The 22,764-nt window shown below is 33.6% G+C and overlaps 1 protein-coding gene across 2 annotated transcripts in view; it reads left to right on the top strand.

The window, feature by feature from the left end:
• The window catches only part of LOC137429477 (tensin-3), a 386,475-nt gene that overhangs the window by 4,883 nt on the left and 358,828 nt on the right, over positions 1–22,764 (top strand). The window lies entirely within an intron of this gene.

Consider the following 22,764-nt stretch of genomic DNA (forward strand, 5'->3'; position numbering starts at 1 on the left):
TTGCCCTGATGTTCTTTTTGGACAGCAAAGGTTTCCTCCTGGCACACCTCCCAAAAAGATCAAATTTGTGCAGCCTCTTTCTAATGGTAGACTCGTGCACTTTGACATCAACAGTGGCAAGAGCTACCTGTAGGTTCCGTGATGACATTCTGGGGTTCTTAGAGACTTCTTTCAGCATCTTGCGGTCTGCTCTCGGGCTGAACTTGCTGGGGCGGCCTGGCCTGAACAAGTTGGCAGTTGTTTGGAATCTTCTCCACTTGTAGATGATCTTCCGGACAGTCGAATGATTGATTTCAAATTGTTTGGAGATCTTTTTTAATCCCTTCCCAGACTCGTAGGCATCTATAACCTTCCTTCTGAAGGCCTCAGAGAGCTCTTTTGATCGAGGCATGGTGACGCCGCACACTTCAACAACAAAGAGCAAACCAAACTAAATGTCTGAGGTTTAAATAAGTCAGGTTCCTCCAAGATTCTCTCTAACAATGTTCTAATCATTTGCACCTGAGCTGGTGCACCTGATTCTAATTTTAGGTATTTGAAGTAGTGATAAATGTAGGGGTGCACTTACTTTTTCCACATGTGAAATTTACATTTATGTTTATTTAAATTATACAATGGACTACAAAATGTAAATGTTTCATGATATTTGTTATATTATATCACCTTTATCTATCAATATTGTTGAAATGAAGATCAAATAGCTGTATGTTGAAATATGTTGAAAAAGTCAAAACTTTATATGGGGTGTACTTACTTTTTCACGTGACTGTATGTCTGATCCATAGGCTTGAGAGGGCACCAGAGCAAGACCAGAATAGAGCCAGTAAAAAAATAACTGCAACCTCATTGCGCTTTTGGAAGTGGCAGGACTTATTCAGTGTTGTCATATTCCGTGACAATCCGGATGGAGACTTTGTACATCGTTGTAAGCTGAGAACAGTCGAGGAAGGATTTGGTTCGAAGGTGAATGCTGAGGCAGTGGACCTCTTTTGAGGAGATGTCATTTTTGAGGAGGAGATTGGTGTGCAGAGATATGCTTTGTTAAATATGTATTTATATATGTATATGTATTTATATATGTATATGTATTTATATATATATATATATATATATATACACTCCCAGGCAAAAGTATTAGAACACCTAAATTTTTCCAGTTTTTATTGAAATTTACGCAGTTTAATGTCCAGTGAATAACCTGAAATGGTACAAAGGTAAGCAGTAAACTGCTCGAGGTTAAAAAAAAGTTGAGGTTAGCAAAAACGGGAAAATAATGTAAATTGCACAGATATATTGTAAAAAAGGCCTTCTTCAGGGAACAAGTAATGGGTTAACAACTTACAGCTGTTCTGCAGCAATGTTAGTAAATTAAGACTTGAAAGTAAATGCAAAGAATTCCTACAGGTGCCCCAACCTCTGCTGATTACTTGATTACAAACCCCCGGTCTGTATAAAAGCAGTATTGAAACAGAATGTTATTACACCCTCCAAAGCATTATTTGGACAATATTGTACTGCAGGAGTGTAGTATATTGGAAACTGGGGCAAACTCTGACAGGAAGAGGTCTGGCAGACTAAAAGCCACAACAGAATCAGAAGACAAGTTTCTGAGAGTCAACAGCTTGCGTGATAGGCGGCTCACAGGCCAACAGCTACAAGCACAACTTAACACTGGTCGAAGTAAGCAAGTCTCAGTTTCAACTGTGAACAGAAGACTTCGAGCTGCAGGTTTGACAGGTCGAGTGGCAGTAAGAAAGCCATTGCTAAGATGGCAAAATAAGAAAAAGAGGCTTGCCTGGGCCATGAAGCACCGCCAGTGGACGACTGAAGACTGGAAGAAGGTCTTATGGACCGATGAATCAAAATTTGAAATATTTGGTTCATCACGCAGGGTTTTTGTACGCCGTCGAGTCGGCGAAAGGATGGTTCCTCAGTGTGTGATACCAACTGTCAAACATGGAGGAGGAAGTGTGATGGTCTGGGGCTCTTTTGCTGGATCCAGAGTCGGCGACTTGCACAGAGTGACTGACACCCTGAACCAAAAGGACTACCACAGCATTTTGCAGCGCAATGCAACACCCTCTGGTATACGCCTAGTTGGTCAGGGGTTCATCCTACAGCAAGATAATGACCCTAAACACACCTCCAGGCTATGTCAAAACTACCTTCGAGGAAAAGAACAAGATGGTGGGTTTCAAATCATGGAATGGCCAGCACAGTCTCCAGACTTAAACCCCATCGAGCTGGTTTGGGATGAACTGGACAGAAGGGTGAAAGCAAAGCAACCTACAAGTGCAACACATTTGTGGGAACTTCTGCAACAGTGTTGGGAAAAACTTCCCGAACAATATTTGATTTCCATTGCAGAAAGAATGCCACGAGTGTGTTCGGCGGTTATATCTGCAAAAGGTGGCTACCTTGCTGAGTCAAAAATTTAAATTAAATTTTGTTGAACAAAATGATTCTTTGATTTCTTTTTTATCTCTAATTGTTTATTTGTTCTATGCTTAATTTCAGTGTGCATTGAGACATTAAACTGCGTAAATTTCAATAAAAACTGGAAAAATTGAGATTCTAAAACTTTTGACCGGTAGTGTATATACAGACTTGGCATTTAATATGGAATATTTTTTTTGTGGGGGTGAACTTACTTTTCAAGATGTCTTAGAACCAAAAGTTCATTGGAATTATGTTAAAATTATTCGAGATTTTGTGAATGTGACCTTTAAAAGAAACAAAAACCACATTTGACATTTCGAAACAAGTAAATTGATCCTTGAAAGTGATGTAAATTGATATCGAACTCAATTCATGGACAGTACTGTGTTAAACTTCTGTACGTTTTCCAGAAGTATCTCTTTATTTTGCACATTAGCCAAAAATTTTTTAAACAAAAACAAAAGTTAAATTACGACTGGGATTACGGACAGTAAAATTACAGTTCAGTACTTCGTGTAACCCCCACGAGCATTCAGGAGAGCACGTACACGTTGAGGCATGCTGTTCACGAGATTTGCCAAGGTTTGGACAGGAATCGCTTGCCATGCAGTGACAATAGCCTGCTGCAATTCACGCACAGAGGTCGGCTGCTGGTCCAAGTGGTCGATTTGACGCGTTAATTGTGCCCACAAGTTCTCTATCGGATTCATATCCGGGGACATGGCAGGCCACTCCATATGCTCTACACCACGGTCAGCAAGAAAGTGTTGGATCATGCGAGCACGATGAGGCCGTGCATTGTCATCTTGGAAGACAAAGTTTCCTCGAAAGGCTGCACGAGCAAATGGAAGCAATGTTTCTTCCAGAATGGCCCTGTGCTTGAACTGGTTCAGGTTTCCATTCAGAATAACCAGGTCAGTTTTGCCCCCTGCATGAAAAGCAGCCCAAACGGTCACCCCACCACCTCCAGCTTGGACTCTGGGCACTATACAATCTTTGTTGTCGGCTTCATGCACTTGTCTGCACACTCGGACGTGACCATGCTGACGATAGACCAGAAATCTAGACTCGTCACTGAAGATCACGTGATTCCAGTGTCCTGGCTGCCATTGATGGTGCTCTCTGGCCCACTGCAATCGGCGCTGGCGGTGTTGTCTGGTCAGGCGTGGCTTTCTCAGGGGACGCCTGGCACGATAGCCTGCTTGAACCAGTCGTTGGTTGACTAGCCTTCTGGATACAGGCACATTTGTCAGTTGCTGCCACTCAGCCCTAAACCGATTAGCTGACTTGGTACGGCCATTGCGGACTAACCGGTGCAGCTGGCGATCATCCCTCCTTGTGGTTCTGCGGGGATGTCCTGGCCTCGGTATTGGAGTAGGGACACCCCTCTGAGCATTTCGTTTCAGGATCTTTGACACCTGACCTTGAGTGATGCCATACTGCCGAGCAATAGCACGCTGTTTCATGCCGTAATTTCGTAAAGCCACCACTCCATGACAAACAGCATTGTCGAGTTGGCGGACCATCTCCAGAGGAAGCGGCAATAACTTTTGGAGACGTGCAGCAGTTGTTTTCCACTAATACAGAACGCAACAACCGTTGTATACCCGACTGTGAAGACAATCATCAAATGCACCTGTCCGTACATTTTGCCACGCCACCTGTGATATAATCCTGTTGTTGACTTCTTGCTGCGACAGACAATCAGTGACATGGTTCTTTTAACAAATAAATCACCAAAGTGTAAAATAAACGCACTAGATTGATATACTGAGCTAAGAAAGTAAATCCAAGTCAAGAAAAAAAATATATTCCATATTAAATGCCAAGTCTGTATATGTATTTATATATGTATATGTATTTATATATGTATATCTATATGTATATGTATATGTATATGTATTTATATATGTATATGTATTTATATATGTATATGTATTTATATATGTATATGTATTTATATATGTATATCTATATGTATATGTGTATGTATATGTATTTATATATGTATATGTATTTATATATGTATATGTATTTATATATGTATATCTATATGTATATGTGTATTTACATGTATTTATATATGTATATGTATTTATATATGTATATGTATTTATATATGTATAACTATATGTATATGTATGTGTATATGTATTTCTATATGTATATGTATTTCTATATGTATATGTATTTATATATGTATATCTATATGTATATGTGTATGTATATGTATTTATATATGTATATGTATTTATATATGTATATGTATTTATATATGTATATCTATATGTATATGTGTATGGATATGTATTTATATATGTATATGTATTTATATATGTATTTATATATGTATATCTATATGTATATGTGTATGTATATGTATTTATATATGTATATCTACATGTATATGTGTATGTATATGTATTTATATATGTATATGTATTTATATATGTATATGTATTTATATATGTATATCTATATGTATATGTGTATTTACATGTATTTATATATGTATATGTATTTATATATGTGTATGAATATGTATTTATATATGTATATGTATTTATATATGTATATCTATATGTATATGTATATGTATATGTATTTATATATGTATATGTATTTATATATGTATATGTATTTATATATGTATATCTATATGTATATGTGTATGTATATGTATTTATATATGTATATGTATTTATATATGTATATCTATATGTATATGTGTATTTACATGTATTTATATATGTATATGTATTTATATATGTATATGTATTTATATATGTATAACTATATGTATATGTATGTGTATATGTATTTCTATATGTATATGTATTTCTATATGTATATGTATTTATATATGTATATCTATATGTATATGTGTATGTATATGTATTTATATATGTATATGTATTTATATATGTATATGTATTTATATATGTATATCTATATGTATATGTGTATGGATATGTATTTATATATGTATATGTATTTATATATGTATTTATATATGTATATCTATATGTATATGTGTATGTATATGTATTTATATATGTATATCTACATGTATATGTGTATGTATATGTATTTATATATGTATATGTATTTATATATGTATATGTATTTATATATGTATATCTATATGTATATGTGTATTTACATGTATTTATATATGTATATGTATTTATATATGTGTATGAATATGTATTTATATATGTATATGTATTTATATATGTATATCTATATGTATATGTATATGTATATGTATTTATATATGTATATGTATTTATATATGTATAGGTATTTATATATGTATATCTATATGTATATGTGTATGTATATGTATTTTTATATGTATATGTATTTATATATGTATATTTATATGTATATATGGATGTATATGTATTTATATATGTATATGTATTTATATATGTATATGTATTTATATATGTAAATGTATTTCTATATGTATATCTATATGTATGTGTATGTATATGTATTTGTATATGTATATCTATATGTATATGTATATGTATATGAATATGTATTTATATATGTATATGTATTTATATATGTATATGTATTTATATATGTATATCTATATGTATATGTGTATGTATATGTATTTATATATGTATATGTATTTATATATGTATATTTATATGTATATATGGATGTATATGTATTTATATATGTATATGTATTTATATATGTATATGTATTTATATATGTATATGTATTTCTATCTGTATATCTATATGTATGTGTATGTATATGTATTTGTATATGTATATGTATTTATATATGTATATGTATTTATATATGTATATCTATATGTATATGTGTATGGATATGTATTTATATATGTATATGTATTTATATATGTATTTATATATGTATATCTATATGTATATGTGTATGTATATGTATTTATATATGTATATCTACATGTATATGTGTATGTATATGTATTTATATATGTATATGTATTTATATATGTATATGTATTTATATATGTATATCTATATGTATATGTGTATTTACATGTATTTATATATGTATATGTATTTATATATGTGTATGTATATGTATTTATATATGTATATGTATTTATATATGTATATCTATATGTATATGTATATGTACATGAATATGTATTTATATATGTATATGTATTTATATATGTATATGTATTTATATATGTATATCTATATGTATATGTGTATGTATATGTATTTATATATGTATTTGTATTTATATATGTATATTTATATGTATATATGGATGTATATGTATTTATATATGTATATGTATTTATATATGTATATGTATTTATATATGTATATGTATTTCTATATGTATATCTATATGTATGTGTATGTATATGTATTTGTATATGTATATGTATTTATATATGTATATGTATTTATATATGTATATCTATATGTATATGTGTATGTATATGTATTTATATATGTATATGTATTTATATATGCATATGTATATGTATATGTGTATGTATATGTGTATGTATATGTATTTATATATGTATATGTATTTATATATGTGTATGAATTTATATATGTATATGTATTTATATATGTATATCTATATGTATATGTATATGTATATGTATATGTATTTATATATGTATATGTATTTATATATGTATATGTATTTATATATGTATATGTATTTATATATGTATATCTATATGTATATGTGTATGTATATGTATTTATATATGTATATGTATTTATATATGTATCTGTATTTATAATTGTATATCGATATGTATATGTGTATGTATATGTATTTATTTATGTATATGTATTTATATATGTATATCGATATGTATATGTGTATTTACATATATTTATATATGTATATGTATTTATATATGTATATGTATTTATATGTGTATGTATATGTATTTATACATGTATATGTATTTATATATGTATAACTATATGTATATGTGTATGTATTTATATATGTATATGTATTTATATATGTATATGTATTTATATATGTATATATATATGTATATGTGTTTGTATATGTATTTATATATGTATATGTATTTATATATGTATATGTATTTTGATATGTATATCTATATGTATATGTGTATGGATATGTATTTATATATGTATATGTATTTATATATGTATATGTATTTAGATATGTATATCTACATGTATATATGTATGTATATGTATTTATATATGTATTTATATATGTATATGTATTTAGATATGTATATGTATTTACATATGTATATCTATATGTATGTGTATGTACATGTATTTGTATATGTATATGTATTTATATATGTATATCTATATGTATATGTGTATGTAGATGTATTTATATATGTATATGTATTTATATATGTATACGTATTTATATATGTTTATCTATATGTATATGTGTATGTATATGTATTTATATATGTATATGTATTTATATATGTATATGTATTTATATATGTATATGTATTTCTATATGTATATCTATATGTATGTGTATGTATATGTATTTGTATATGTATATGTATTTATATATGTATATGTATTTATATATGTATATCTATATGTATATGTGTATGTATATGTATTTATATATGTATATGTATTTATATATACACATGTATATGTATATGTGTATGTATATGTGTATGTATATGTATTTATATATGTATATGTATTTATATATGTATATGCATTTATATATGTATATGTATTTATATATGTATATCTATATGTATATGTATTTATATATGTATATGTATTTATATATGTATATGTATTTATATATGTATATGTATTTATATATGTATATCTATATGTATATGTGTATGTATATGTATTTATATCTGTATATGTATTTATATATGTATCTGTATTTATATATGTATATCTATATGTATATGTGTATGTATATGTATTTATTTATGTATATGTATTTATATATGTATATCTATATGTATATGTGTATTTACATGTTTTTATATATGTATATGTATTTATATATGTATATGTATTTATATGTGTATGTATATGTATTTATACATGTATATGTATTTATATATGTATAACTATATGTATATGTGTATGTATTTATATATGTATATGTATTTATATATGTATATGTATTTATATATGTATATGTATTTATATATGTATATCTATATGTATATGTGTATGTATATGTATTTATATATGTATATGTATTTAGATATGTATATGTATTTTGATATGTGTATGTATTTATATATGTATATCTATATGTATATGTGTATGGATATGTATTTATATATGTATATGTATTTATATATGTATATGTATTTAGATATGTATATCTACATGTATATATGTATGTATATGTATTTACACATGTATTTATATATGTATATGTATTTAGATATGTATATGTATTTACATATGTATATCTTTATGTATGTGTATGTATATGTATTTGTACATGTATATGTATTTATATATGTATATCTATATGTATATGTGTATGTATATGTATTTATATATGTATATATATATGTATATGTATATGTATATGTGTATGTATATGTGTATGTATATGTATTTATATATGTATATGTATTTATATATGTATACGTATTTATATATGTTTATCTATATGTATATGTGTATGTATATGTATTTATATATGTATATGTATTTATATATGTATATCTATATGTATATGTGTATGTATATGTATTTATATATGTATATGTATTTATATATGTATATGTATATGTATATGTATTTATATATGTATATGTATTTATATATGTATATGTATTTATATATGTATACATATTTATATATGTTTATCTATATGTATATGTGTATGTATATGTATTTATATATGTATATGTATTTATATATGTATATGTATTTATATATGTCTATGTATTTATATATGTATATGTATTTATATATGTGTATGTACATGTGTTTATATATGTATATGTATTTATATATATTTATGTATTTATATATGTATATGTATTTATATATGTATATCTATATGTATATGTGTATGTATATGTATTTATATATGTATATGTATTTATATATGTATATGAATATGTATATATATATATATATATATATATATATATATATATATATATTTCATATATGTACAGTCACGTGAAAAAGTAAGTACACCCCATGTAAAGTTTTGACTTTTTCAACATATTTCAACATACAGCTATTTGATCTTCATTTCAACAATATTCATAGATAAAGGTGATATAATATAACAAATATCATGAAACATTTACATTTTGTAGTCCATAGTATAATTTAAATAAACATAAATGCAAATTTCGCATGTGGAAAAAGTAAGTACACCCCGACATTTATCACTATTTCAAATACCTAAAATTAGAATCAGGTGCATCAGCTCAGGTGCAAATGATTAGAACATCGTTGGAGAGGATCTTGGAGGAACCTGTCTTATTTAAACCTCAGACATTTAGTTTGGTTTTCTCTTTGTTGTTGAAGTGTGCGGCGTCACCATACCTTGATCACAAAAGCTCTCTGAGGCCTTCAGAAAGAAGGTTATAGATGCCTACGAGTCTGGGAAGAGATTTAAAAAGATCTCCAAACAAATTGAAATCAATCATTCGACTGTCTGGAAGATCATCTACAAATGGAGAAGATTCCAAACAACTGCCAACTTGTTCAGGCCAGGCCACTAGAGCAAGTTCAGCCCGAGAGCAGACCACAATATACTGAAAGACGTCTCTAAGAACCCCAGCATGTCATCACAGGACCTACAGGTACCTCTTGCCACTGTTGATGTCAAAGTGCACGAGTCTCCCATTAGAAAGAGGCTGCACAAATTTGATCTCCATGGGAGGTGTGCCAGGAGGAAACCTTTGCTGTCCAGAAAAAACATCAGGCCAAGGCTAAAGTTTGCCAATGAACACCTCGGCAAAGACCAGCACTTCTGGAACAATGTGCTCTGGACAGATGTGTCAAAGGTAGAGCTATTTGGCCACAGTACCAGAAGACATGTTTGGTGAAAACCAAAGACAGCATTTGACCACAAGAACCTGATACCAACTGTAAAGCATGGTGGTGGAAATATTATGGTTTGGGGCAGCTTTGCTGCATCAAGGCCTGGGCAGCTCACCATCATATAATCCACTATGAATTCTTCATTGTACCAGAGGGTGCTTGAGGATAATGTGAGGCCATCTGTTGGAAAGTTGAAGCTCAACCGAAGGTGGACCTTGCAACATGACAATGACCATAAACATACCAGTAAATCCACCAAGGAATGGCTGAAAAGAAAGAAATGGAGGTTTCTGGAATGGCCAAGTCAAAGCCCGGATCTAAATCCCATCGAGATGTTGTGTGGGGATTTGAAACGAGCTGTGCATGCAAGAAACCCCTCAAACATCGCACAGCTGAAATAATTCTGCATGGAGGAGTGGGAAAACATTTCTCCCACTCGGTCAGAGACTGATAGACAGTTATAAGAAACGCCTACTTGAGGTTGTTTCTGCCAAAGGGGGCAATCCCACCTATTAGATTCAAGGGTGTCCTTACTTTTTCCACATGCGAAATTTGCATTCATGTTTATTTAAATTATACAATGGACTACAAAATGTAAATGTTTCATGATATTTGTTATATTATATCACCTTTATCTTTCAATATTGTTGAAATGAAGATCAAATAGCTGTATGTTGAAATATGTTGAAAAAGTCAAAACTTTACATGGGGTGTACTTACCTTTTCACGTGGCTGTATGTAATATACACATACATATATTACATGAAGAAATATTTGTGGTGACTGTGGTTATATCTCATTAAAAGAAAGGACGGACGCAGAAAATACCACCAGAATGGTTCCTAAATTTTGTCAATTTTATTCCAAACTGATGAGAGCAGACCAGGTATCAGGTACTATTTCTTGTGCTACCTGACGAACTTCCTCACTTCAAGGAAACTTACAAACCTACCCTATCTGTTTACATCATGCATTAACTCGTTTTATTTTCTGGTACACCACATCAGATTCCCATTTTATGAGCTCTTTCCAGTGTTAAAATACCTGTATCCCAGGTTCTCTGTGCTGTAAACTCCCTATGAAACCATATCCTTTGTTAAATCGGGGTATCAAAGGCTCATTTTGAATGTTTCTTTCCAGGAACAGCCTCACTTGATAACCATATGTCCGTCATTGTTGTCTGTAACCGATGACGAAGGGTATCACATGTCACAGAACCCGCCAGGCAGTATACAGGTTTGTATTTAATGAATACAGGATGAAAACCGTGACTAGCCGCTCTCAATGTAGGGCCTATGGCTGTCTGTAAAGTACAAAAAGTATATACATTTAGAAATAGGTCTTACAATTCAGTTATAAAAGTACAGGGTGGGCCATTTATCTGTTCCTGGTTTTGAACCCCTGTAATTTTGTTATTAAGAAACGAAATCGTACAAAATATTTATTTCCGAAATCGTACAAATCGGTTACATTTTTATTGAATTCAGAAGTGTACAAAATTAGTTATGAACGTCGACGTGATTTCAATCATGTTCAAGCAGTCGTGTGCATCCGGTCGTGATTCTCCAAGACCATTTTCTGTCGCATTCCAACCGTAATGTCTCCAAAAGCTGCTTGAATCCGCCCCTTCAGTTCTCGAATGTTCACTGGTTGAGTTGTGTAAACCTTTTCCTTTAGAAAGCCCCACAAGATGAAATTGCACTTGACCACTGGAGTCTCCAGGCCCGCGAATGACTCAACAAGACTTGGCCCCCTCATTAGCCGGACCTCACCCTGTGAAATTTCTTCTTGATCCCTTTTATAATTCTCGAGGGTTATAAAGGGTAATTCTAATGTGTTATAAAGGGTTATAAAGGGTAATCCTAAAGAGTAATTATAGAGGGTTCTAAAGGGTAATTCTAATGTGTTATAAAGGGGTTATAAAGGGTAATCCTAAAGAGTAATTCTGGAGGGTTATAAAGGGTAATTCTAATGTGTTATAAAGGGTTATAAAGGGTAATCCTAAAGAGTAATTCTGGAGGGTTATAAAGGGTAATTCTAATGTGTTATAAAGGGGTTATAAAGGGTAATCCTAAAGAGTAATTCTGGAGGGTTATAAAGGGTAATCCTAAAGAGTAATTATAGAGGGTTCTAAAGGGTAATTCTAATGTGTTATAAAGGGTTATAAAGGGTAATCCTAAAGAGTAATTATAGAGGGTTCTAAAGGGTAATTCTAATGTGTTATAAAGGGGTTATAAAGGGTAATCCTAAAGAGTAATTCTGGAGGGTTATAAAGGGTAATTCTAATGTGTTATAAAGGGTTATAAAGGATAATCCTAAAGAGTAATTCTGGAGGGTGATAAAGGGTAATTATATTGTGTTCCAAGGGGTTATAAAGCGTAATCCTAAAGAGTAATTCTAGAGGGTTATAAAGGGTAATTATAATGTGTTCTAAGGGGTTATAAAGAGTAATCCTAAAGAGTAATTCTAGAGGGTTATAAAGGGTAATTATAAGGTGTTCTAAGGGGTTATAAAGCGTAATCCTAAAGAGTAATTATAGAGGTTCTAAAGGGTAATTCTAATGTGTTCTAAGGGGTTATAAAGGGTAATCCTAAAGAGTAATTATAGAGGTTCTAAAGGGTAATTCTAATGTGTTCTAAGGGGTTATAAAGAGTAATCGTAAAGAGTAATTCTAGAGGGTTATAAAGGGTACTTCTAATGTGTTATAAGGGGTTATAAAGGGTAATCCTAAAGAGTAATTCTCGAGGGTTCTAAAGGGTAATTCCAATGTGTTCTAAGGGGTTATAAAAGGTAATCGTAAAGAGTAATTCTAGAGGGTCCTAAAGGGTAATTCTAAGGTGTTATATATGGTAATGCTAATGTGTTATAAAGGGTTATAAAGGGTAATCATAAAGAGTAATTCTAGAGGGTCCTAAAGGGTAATTCTAAGGTGTTATAAAGGGTAATCATAAGGACTAATTCTAGAGGGTCCTAAAGGGTAATTCTTATGGGTTTCATTCATTTTTAGCCGTTGCCTATTTCATGTTAATCTATCTATAATTCCAGTAATCTCTGTTTGTACGTTTGTTTGTCTGTGACCGCTGTTTCTCGACAACCACGGGTCCGATATACTTTTAACTTGCCAGGTATATTGCTGGGGACCCGAGGATGTGCCTTTTCAAGGTTTCATATTAATCGGACAATTACTTACCGAGCTATGTCCAAAAAACGATTCAACCAATCAGAGAGCAGCGAACGATCGCGTGTGCCGAACGTGGCGGACACACTCTGCCTCGGATGGCACATTTGAGAGCGTATTCATTTATTTCACGTTTGCAAACTATGTTGGCGTTAAACTATGTTTTAAAACTAATAAAAACGAATTTGCGATTCATTCGCTTTCCTGCGCGTTTGTGCACGCGATGGCGATTTCTTTACCAAACTCCGGAAGCCGTTCGCTTTGGACCAAACCATTTCATGTAAATAGAGGGGGGGGGGATATAATTTTAGATATAGATATAGTACGGGCAATGCCCTAGTAATGCCAAACTGAACCGTTTCCTTTGGACATGGGTGAAATTTTTTTGATATTTACTATTTTTTTTAAATATCTAGCCAATTCTTGTTTATCATGGTGATGGAGCTCGTAAGCAGGAAGGTAAACATGAAAGGTATTCTGGAGGGGATATTGCATGTGGACGATCTGGCTGTTGTGGTGATGAGTGGGCAGGAGATGCAGGAAGTACTGGGGGAGCGGAAGGAGGCATTTGAGAAACATGGGCTGAAAATGAGCATGGACAAAACGGAAGTGATGTGGGTTGGGCAGAAGAGAAAATAAATGAATATTGGGTGAGAGGGGAAGGAGATCAGACAAGGAAATAGGTTTGAGTATCCGGGGAGGGAACAGTGACCGGGGATGGTAAGTCCGAGGCAGAGGTGCAGAGGAAGATTCAGGTGGGTGCAAAAGTGTGGAGGAGGGTGCAGTGGGTAATGTCAGACAGAAAGATTTCAAAGAGATTGAAAGGAAAGGTTTTGATGTCATGTGTAACCCCAGCCTACCTTTAGGGTCTGGAGACGGTGACACTGACAGAGAGACAACAACAGACACTGCAGGTTTGCGAGAACAACTGGGTCAGGAGGATTGCGGGAGTGAAGAGGGTGGATAGAAGGAGAATGGATGAACTGAGAGACGAGATTGGTGACATGTCGGCTGAAATGGGCTAAACATTTGGTGCAGATGCGGGAAGAGAGAATGACAATGAGAGCGGATAGGTTGAGGGAGCAAGGTAGGAAGAAAACAGGCAGACCGTGGTTGAGGTGGGAGGGTTGTGTGAAGAAAGATATAAGTAAGGTGGGGATGGTTGGAGGGTGGAGAGAGTTGGCTTAGGACAGAGGGGAGAGGAGGAATATCATGGTCAAGGCAGGGCAGGAGCTTGGTACCATTGGACCTCACTCCTTATAAAGGGAAGAGGAGGAGAACAACTATTTTTTGTCCAAATCGAACACACACATACACACACACACACACACATATATATGTATATATATATATATATATATAATTATATATATATATATATATATATATATATATATAATTATATAGTTTTATTTTTGTGACAGGAGTCTAGAATCCAGAACAATAATTATTTTGTGGTCCCTATAGGCCTAGCAGTCATGCAAAGGAAATTTATCTTGTCTGTAAGTACACTTGCTCAGCAAAAGGGATTTTCGAGAAATGTACATCTACGTGCGTACGTACTGTGTACAGTTAAGTTAGCTAGCTAGCAAGCAGTGCGTGTTATCGATCTCAAGAACAAACTTTCTCGGTAGCTTTAATTGAGCTACTGGCGAAGTACAGTGGACCTACGTCTTAAAATGGCCTTCATTTGCGAATGCAATCTTGGAATCTTGGAAGATCTTGATCTGGAATCTTGGTCTTGAAGATCTTGGAATCTTGAATCCATCTTGGAAGGCTGGCAGAAAGTTTATGAAGCCATGGTACGCTCGTACGTTGTGCGACAGAACCCAGACTCTGCAGGATGTTTTGAACGAATTTGCAAATGGGGAGTTCGACCAGGGATCACCCATCGACGATGTAAACTACCAGACAGCTCTGTAGTGGAAGTCCACATATATCTAGTACCGGTTGAGTACGCACAGTGCAAGCGCACAGTGCAGCAGGCAGTGCCACTGCTGTAGTAGATGTTGATGTATCGGGTATTTGACCATCATTTTTAATGGCATATGGTAAGTCTGTTGGTGGTAGGGTGGTGCTAATCTTTGGTCTGCTAGACTTCACCATGTGGCAGCCATCTTGGAAAAAAATATCAAAAATCTGGAAAATATCAAATAGTAAGGCAACCTTCCTTTTTTGTTTGTTTTGAAAAGCCTGGACGAGAAACGAACAATTTCTTTTTCTTGGCCTTACATCTCTTTATTCTGTACATCCTTATATTATTTTTACCTTCCCCATTGCTTTACTTCCCTCTTTTGTACTGAAGATCATTTTGTGTGATTTTAAAATTCTGTTCACTTGGGTGTACATCAAGGCTGTACCCAAAGTGTATCATTCGTGCCCTCAAGGTGGTGTCACCTTTGGTTGCTGCACAATACGTCTGACTATGGCGAAGGATAGCATTACTGACTTCATCTGCAGATGACCCCTGCTGAATCTTTTTTTTTGTAAAAGTTGATTTTTTTTTTTTAACTCCAGTTATGGGGATGTGCGTGCTTCTACCTTTTCACACTGCAGTGTATGCGTTCCCATCTCAAGTTACCCTGAAGGAATTGAGAACCAACCATAAAGTCGGGCTCGTGTCACATGTGGACGTAATCAGTCGAGGGACCCACGCCACACGCATTACCTGTTCCTTGAAATGTAATTCAAGAGTCAGCTTGTTGTTTTTGTTTAAATATTAGGATCGAAATTACATTATTACTTTTTCAACTTTAGGGTTTTTCAATTTTTCATTGTTTCACAAAAGTATTTGAAGTTCATCCATAATTCATGTTATTCTCTTCATTGGCATTGCCGCATCATGCTATGCAAGTCCTCTGATGCATCTCAAGGCTGCTGTGATATTGGAAGCACACCAAGCACTTAAACCTTAAGCATGTGCAAATAGTTAGTCCTAGTCGAATGAAAAACATTTCAGGATAGCTTAGAGGCGTGCACTTGATGATGCCTATTTGTGATGTCTATCCTGAGTTTGAATGTTGACCGGGGTGTAGTGCTGCAGGCACGCATCGGAGTGCTGCTCGGGTACCTCGATCCATCCGAGGCAGAGCACAGCTCCGCAACAGTAGAAAAACAATCCACAAGCCTCCGTTTCAAACTAAATCCAACGGTGGCTAAAAAACAAACAAACAAAAAACATCCACACCGCAATTGGTTGAGTTATTGTGTTTTTGTGTGCTTTCATGGCCAAATAATCGGGGTCAAAGCTTATCCCGATGCTTGGATATGCCGGACAATTTGTGCAGGGAGCTATGTTATAAGAATACGGGTTATAGGCTAACACAGGCCTGTATGAATTGCCAAATACAGCAAGGTCCAGAAGCGAAATGAACTTTCCAAGCATTTTATATTCATTTTTAGTCATTCATTTATTCATTCCTTCATTTAGTGAATTATCTTCTGTTTACAAAAAGTATTTAAACCTTGGAAGATGTGAAGGCATGAAAAACTTTGGATGCCTCCAACTATTAGATGTGGCTGTTTTTGTGAAGAGTGGTTATCATGTTGTATGAGCAACATTAGGCCGATGTAATACATCAATGACACAGACTCATGTTGGCAAAGCAGATAAGCATGATGTTATATATGTTAACATCATAGTTATCTGCCCTGTCATTCTGTTACATACTCTCGGATGGTTATCCGGCTCCAAAGCTTTATCTTCTTTCGTTAACTCCAAAAGGCACTAACTAATGTAAAAGAGGCAACTAAACAACTAATGCCGGCAGACGGAACGCCCGTTTAACGTCCATCTGAGGAACAGCACACACTGTGACACACTGAGATGAATCACCATGCCTGTGACACACTGAAATGACAGTTTATGGCTGGGCTGGGATTCAAACCCAGGCAAGCTTAAAGGGCAGTGGGTATACTTTTAGGCCATCCTGATGTTGACACAGCTATAAACTGCCATCCTGGTGTTTCTCAGGCATCTATGTTTTTGCTCACCATCAGGACATTAACTCGGAGGATCTGTCGGCCAGCAATGTAAAGATGAAGGTTCATCAATGTTTTTCTGAAGTTTATTTTCTGGATTGTTTGTATGAATAAGTGTTAATAGTATAATCAATGAAAAGATCAAGTTTATTTTCTGGATTGTTTGTATGAATAAGTGTTAATAGTATAATCAATGTAAAGATGAAGTTTATTTTCTGGATTGTTTGTATGAATACTCGTTCGTAGTATAATCAATGTAAAGATGAAGTTTATTTTCTGGATTGTTTATATGAATAAGTGTTATTAGTATAATCAATGTAAAGATGAAGTTTATTTTCTGGATTGTTTGTATGAATAAGTGTTATTAGTATAATCAATGTAAAGATGAAGTTTATTTTCTGGAGTTTTTGTATGAATAAGTGTTAATAGTATAATCAATGTAAAGATCAAGTTTATTTTCTGGATTGTTTATATGAATAAGTGTTATTAGTATAATCAATGTAAAGATGAAGTTTATTTTCTGGAGTTATTGTATGAATAAGTGTTAATAGTATAATCAATGTAAAGATCAAGTTTATTTTCTGGAGTTATTGTATGAATAAGTGTTAATAGTATAATCAATGTAAAGATCAAGTTTATTTTCTGGAGTTATTGTATGAATAAGTGTTAATAGTATAATCAATGTAAAGATCAAGTTTATTTTCTGGATTGTTTGTATGAATAAGTGTTAATAGTATAATCAATGTAAAGATCAAGTTTATTTTCTGGAGTTATTGTATGAATAAGTGTTAATAGTATAATCAATGTAAAGATCAAGTTTATTTTCTGGATTGTTTATATGAATAAGTGTTATTAGTATAATCAATGTAAAGATGAAGTTTATTTTCTGGAGTTATTGTATGAATAAGTGTTAATAGTATAATCAATGTAAAGATCAAGTTTATTTTCTGGAGTTATTGTATGAATAAGTGTTAATAGTATAATCAATGTAAAGATCAAGTTTATTTTCTGGATTGTTTGTTTGAATAAGTGTTAATAGTATAATCAATGTAAAGATCAAGTTTATTTTCTGGAGTTTTTGTATGAATAAGTGTTAATAGTATAATCAATGTAAAGATCAAGTTTATTTTCTGGAGTTTTTGTATGAATAAGTGTTAATAGTATAAGTCAATGTAAAGATAGTGTTTATTTTCTGGATTGTTTGTATGAATAAGTGTTATTAGTATAATCAATGTAAAGATGAAGTTTATTTTCTCGATTGTTTGTATGAATAAGTGTTATTAGTATAATCAATGTAAAGATGAAGTTTATTTTTTGGATTGTTTAAATTAATAAGTGTTAATAGTATAATCAATGTAAAGATGAAGTTTATTTTCTGGATTGTTTGTATGAATAAGTGTTAATAGTATAATCAATGTAAAGATGAAGTTTATTTTCTGGATTGTTTGTATGAATACTCGTTCGTAGTATAATCAATGTAAAGATGAAGTTTATTTTCTGGATTGTTTGTATGAATAAGTGTTAATAGTATAATCAATGTAAAGATGAAGTTTATTTTCTGGATTGTTTGTATGAATACTCGTTAGTAGTATAATCAATGTAAAGATGAAGTTTATTTTCTGGATTGTTTGTATGAATAAGTGTTAATAGTATAATCAATGTAAAGATGAAGTATATTTTTTGGATTGTTTGTATGAATACTCGTTAGTAGTATAATCAATGTAAAGATGAAGTTTATTTTCTGGATTGTTTATATGAATAAGTGTTAATAGTATAATCAATGTAAAGATGAAGTTTATTTTCTGGATTGTTTGTATGAATAAGTGTTATTAGTATAATCAATGTAAAGATGAAGTTTATTTTTTGGATTGATTAAATTAATAAGTGTTAATAGTATAATCAATGTAAAGATGAAGTTTATTTTCTGGATTGTTTGTATGAATAAGTGTTATTAGTATAATCAATGTAAAGATGAAGTTTATTTTCTGGATTGTTTGTATGAATAAGTGTTAATAGTATAATCAATGTAAAGATGAAGTTTATTTTCTGGATTGTTTGTATGAATAAGTGTTATTAGTATAATCAATGTAAAGATGAAGTTTATTTTCTGGATTGTTTGTATGAATACTCGTTAGTAGTATTAATCAATGTAAAGATGAAGTTTATTTTCTGGATTGTTTGTATGAATACTTGTTGGTAGTATAATCAATGTAAAGATGAAGTTTATTTTCTGGATTGTTTGTATGAATACTCGTTAGTAGTATAATCAATGTAAAGATGAAGTTTATTTTCTGGATTGTTTATATGAATAAGTGTTAATAGTATTGTTGTGGTTTTTAGGACCCTCCACTTTGTAAATATCTGTAATATTCCCTTATAATAATCCCCTGTAAATACTCCCATTTTTTGTGTAAAGGTCAAAGGTCGCATCCTAGATAGGCCACGAGAAACACGTAGCACACCATCGGCTTCTCCTTTAGTTATTGAATTAGTATGTGTTTCAGGTAAGGATCTGTTCCCAATAGTTGAATCTGTGTTGTATTAATTAAATAAGAGTAGGCCCCCTTGTCAATTCATATTGCGGTGTAGCCTTCCTCCAAATTGTGTTCCTGGGCTTGCCAGTTGCGTTCGCTGCCTGGCTCAGCCGCCATTGAACACGAGGTCAGGCTTGGAGAAGAAGGGGGCGGGGCGGCAAGAACGAGGTGTGGCCACGTCAACTCACCACCAGGGCGTGGCCGGTAAGCCCCCACCAGCCAACCAGGGCTGAGGTGAGCTCGTTAATAGGCATGGCTCGATGAAGCCGGCTTGATTACTAAGCATGTTATAAAAGCGCAAGCGCCAAGCCCTCTCACGAGATGCGCGAGGGGAGATGCGCGAGGGGAGGCCATTGATGACGAACTGCGCCGGGGGATGCTGAGGTGAATGAACTGCGCGGGGAGCGCTCGATTGATTGTCACGTTGTTGGAGCGACCTGCGCGAGGGTACCCTCTGAGACGAACGTTGGGCGAGAGAGAGAGTTGGCCCGAAGATTACATACGCGGCATCCCAGTCCCCCGCATAATTATAAGGTCCGGCCGCGCGCCAACGACACGCGAAGCCGCCTGCCATTCTTCGCAGCGGACCCGGAGCCTGGAACCATCTGCTTGACCCTTCTCCTTCTACCTGCTATTCCCCATTCGTGTAAGTGTGTTTGTACTGTCCTGGGCGTGTGATAATATAAGACTGTTTAAGGCTGCCCTGTGTCACTGCTTCTTCTTCTTCTTGTATATTCCCTTCTTTCATTTCCTCTTCGGGTTTCTTGTACATAGTTAATAAATCATATTTGTTCTTCCTTTACTTTGGTTCCTCTCATCCGATCGCTTGCGTCCTGTCCCCAATTGAATATTGGTGGCACGATATAGGAACCGCTCAGAATCGGGTTAGTCTTTCTGCTAACGGCTTGAGCTTCTGATTGCTAAACCGCTCGGCAAAATTCCATCTTGTCCGTGGCTCGGGCAGAAGTAGCGCCCTGCTTTGCGGCGAGGTTGGCGAAAGTATCTGGGAACCCATTGACCAGTCACCCTGGTCAATCTCAACCCCGCAAAGGAGCGCGATATCTTCTAGGACTTGGACGGCCAGCTTAATAGACGAGGGGATTAACCCCCCCCCCCCCCCCCTCGGTAAGGGGAGCGCCGTAATCCGAGATCCGCAACAGTATAATCAATGTAAAGATGAGGTTTATTTTCTGGATTGTTTATATGAATAAGTGTTAATAGTATAATCAATGTAAAGATGAAGTTTATTTTCTGGATTGTTTGTATGAATACTCGTTAGTACTATAATAATCAATGTAAAGATGAAGTTTATTTTCTGGATTGTTTATATGAATACTCGTTCGTAGTATAATTTATCAATGTAAAGATGAAGTTTATTCTTTGGAGTGTTTGTGTGAAAAGCTTCAGATTGTTTAAAGGAATCCAGACCGATTGTGAAACATTGCAGGTTTCCAAAAATAAGTGATTACTCTCGGCTAAGAGCTCCAGCTTATGGCGAAATATCGTGAAATATTTGAAATTGATTTGTTATGAAACGGCTTATCGAGGTGTAATTAATCAATTTGTTTGGTTGAAATTTTTTTTTTTTTTAACTGCTGGTAGTGATTTAAGAAGAGCAAGTTGAACATAGTTAAGTCTGTAGTTGTTGCAAGTACGAGTATAATTTTCCTTGTAAAACTTCCTTTTTGAAGTTGTTTCCCTTGAATTTTCCTGTTGTCTCACTTTTAATGTATGAGCAAATTAACACTTGAAGGTGATTTTAATTCAATTGGCCTGTTGGTTGCATCATCATTGAGGTGCTGCTGATGCAGCGATTTAGTCTCTGATATATGCAGGTATATTTATTCACTCTTCAGCATATTTTTGAAGCATGAATACTAATCTGCCGTCATAGGCTGTAAAACCTCAGTGCGATGCTGATGGCGTCATGTTCATGGAAATGTGACGTCATGTTCTCTCACTAACGCAACAACTAAGCATTTTCCCAAAGCGAACTCAAGAAAACGACACGCGCACTCCTTCGTTTTGCTTGTGTAAAGTTTCGTTGGATTTTCTGAACATGAAACTTTGGCGGGTTTCCCAGGAACTTCCTGGGAACACCCAAGACGAGAAGGGATATGGTGGGCTGGGGGTGGGAGGGCAGGTCTTGAGAGGCAGGAGAATAATGAGAAACTGTGAATTCAGACATTAGCTCCAATGTCCCTGGATTTTTGAACAGAGGCCTCATGGAAGTTGAAAACTCACCACAAGGTTTTTCCTGTCGTGCTCATGTTCTGTGTCACCACCTGTCCCGAGGCGTAATCTTTTTTCGGGCTCACAGTCAAAGCACACAACCGAGTGCAGTAATATAATCACGAGTGTTGCATTTTCCTTGCAGTGTAGAGATTGATTGCGGGCCCATTTGAGAGACTTTGAAGCAAAGCAAACGGACGTAGAGCGAAGGGAGCACTTTCTACCAAAGGGAGCAAATTAGCATTTGATAGATGCCAGGACACAGCATTTGCTCTCCGCTGTACAAAACATGTCACTTTTGCTTTCCATCGCACTCTGTAGCTTTATGCTTCTCACGTGA

This window comes from Myxine glutinosa, chromosome 6 (genome assembly GCF_964187855.1).
Source record: "Myxine glutinosa chromosome 6, kmMyxGlut1.1, whole genome shotgun sequence".
In the NCBI taxonomy this organism is placed as follows: domain Eukaryota; kingdom Metazoa; phylum Chordata; class Myxini; order Myxiniformes; family Myxinidae; genus Myxine; species Myxine glutinosa.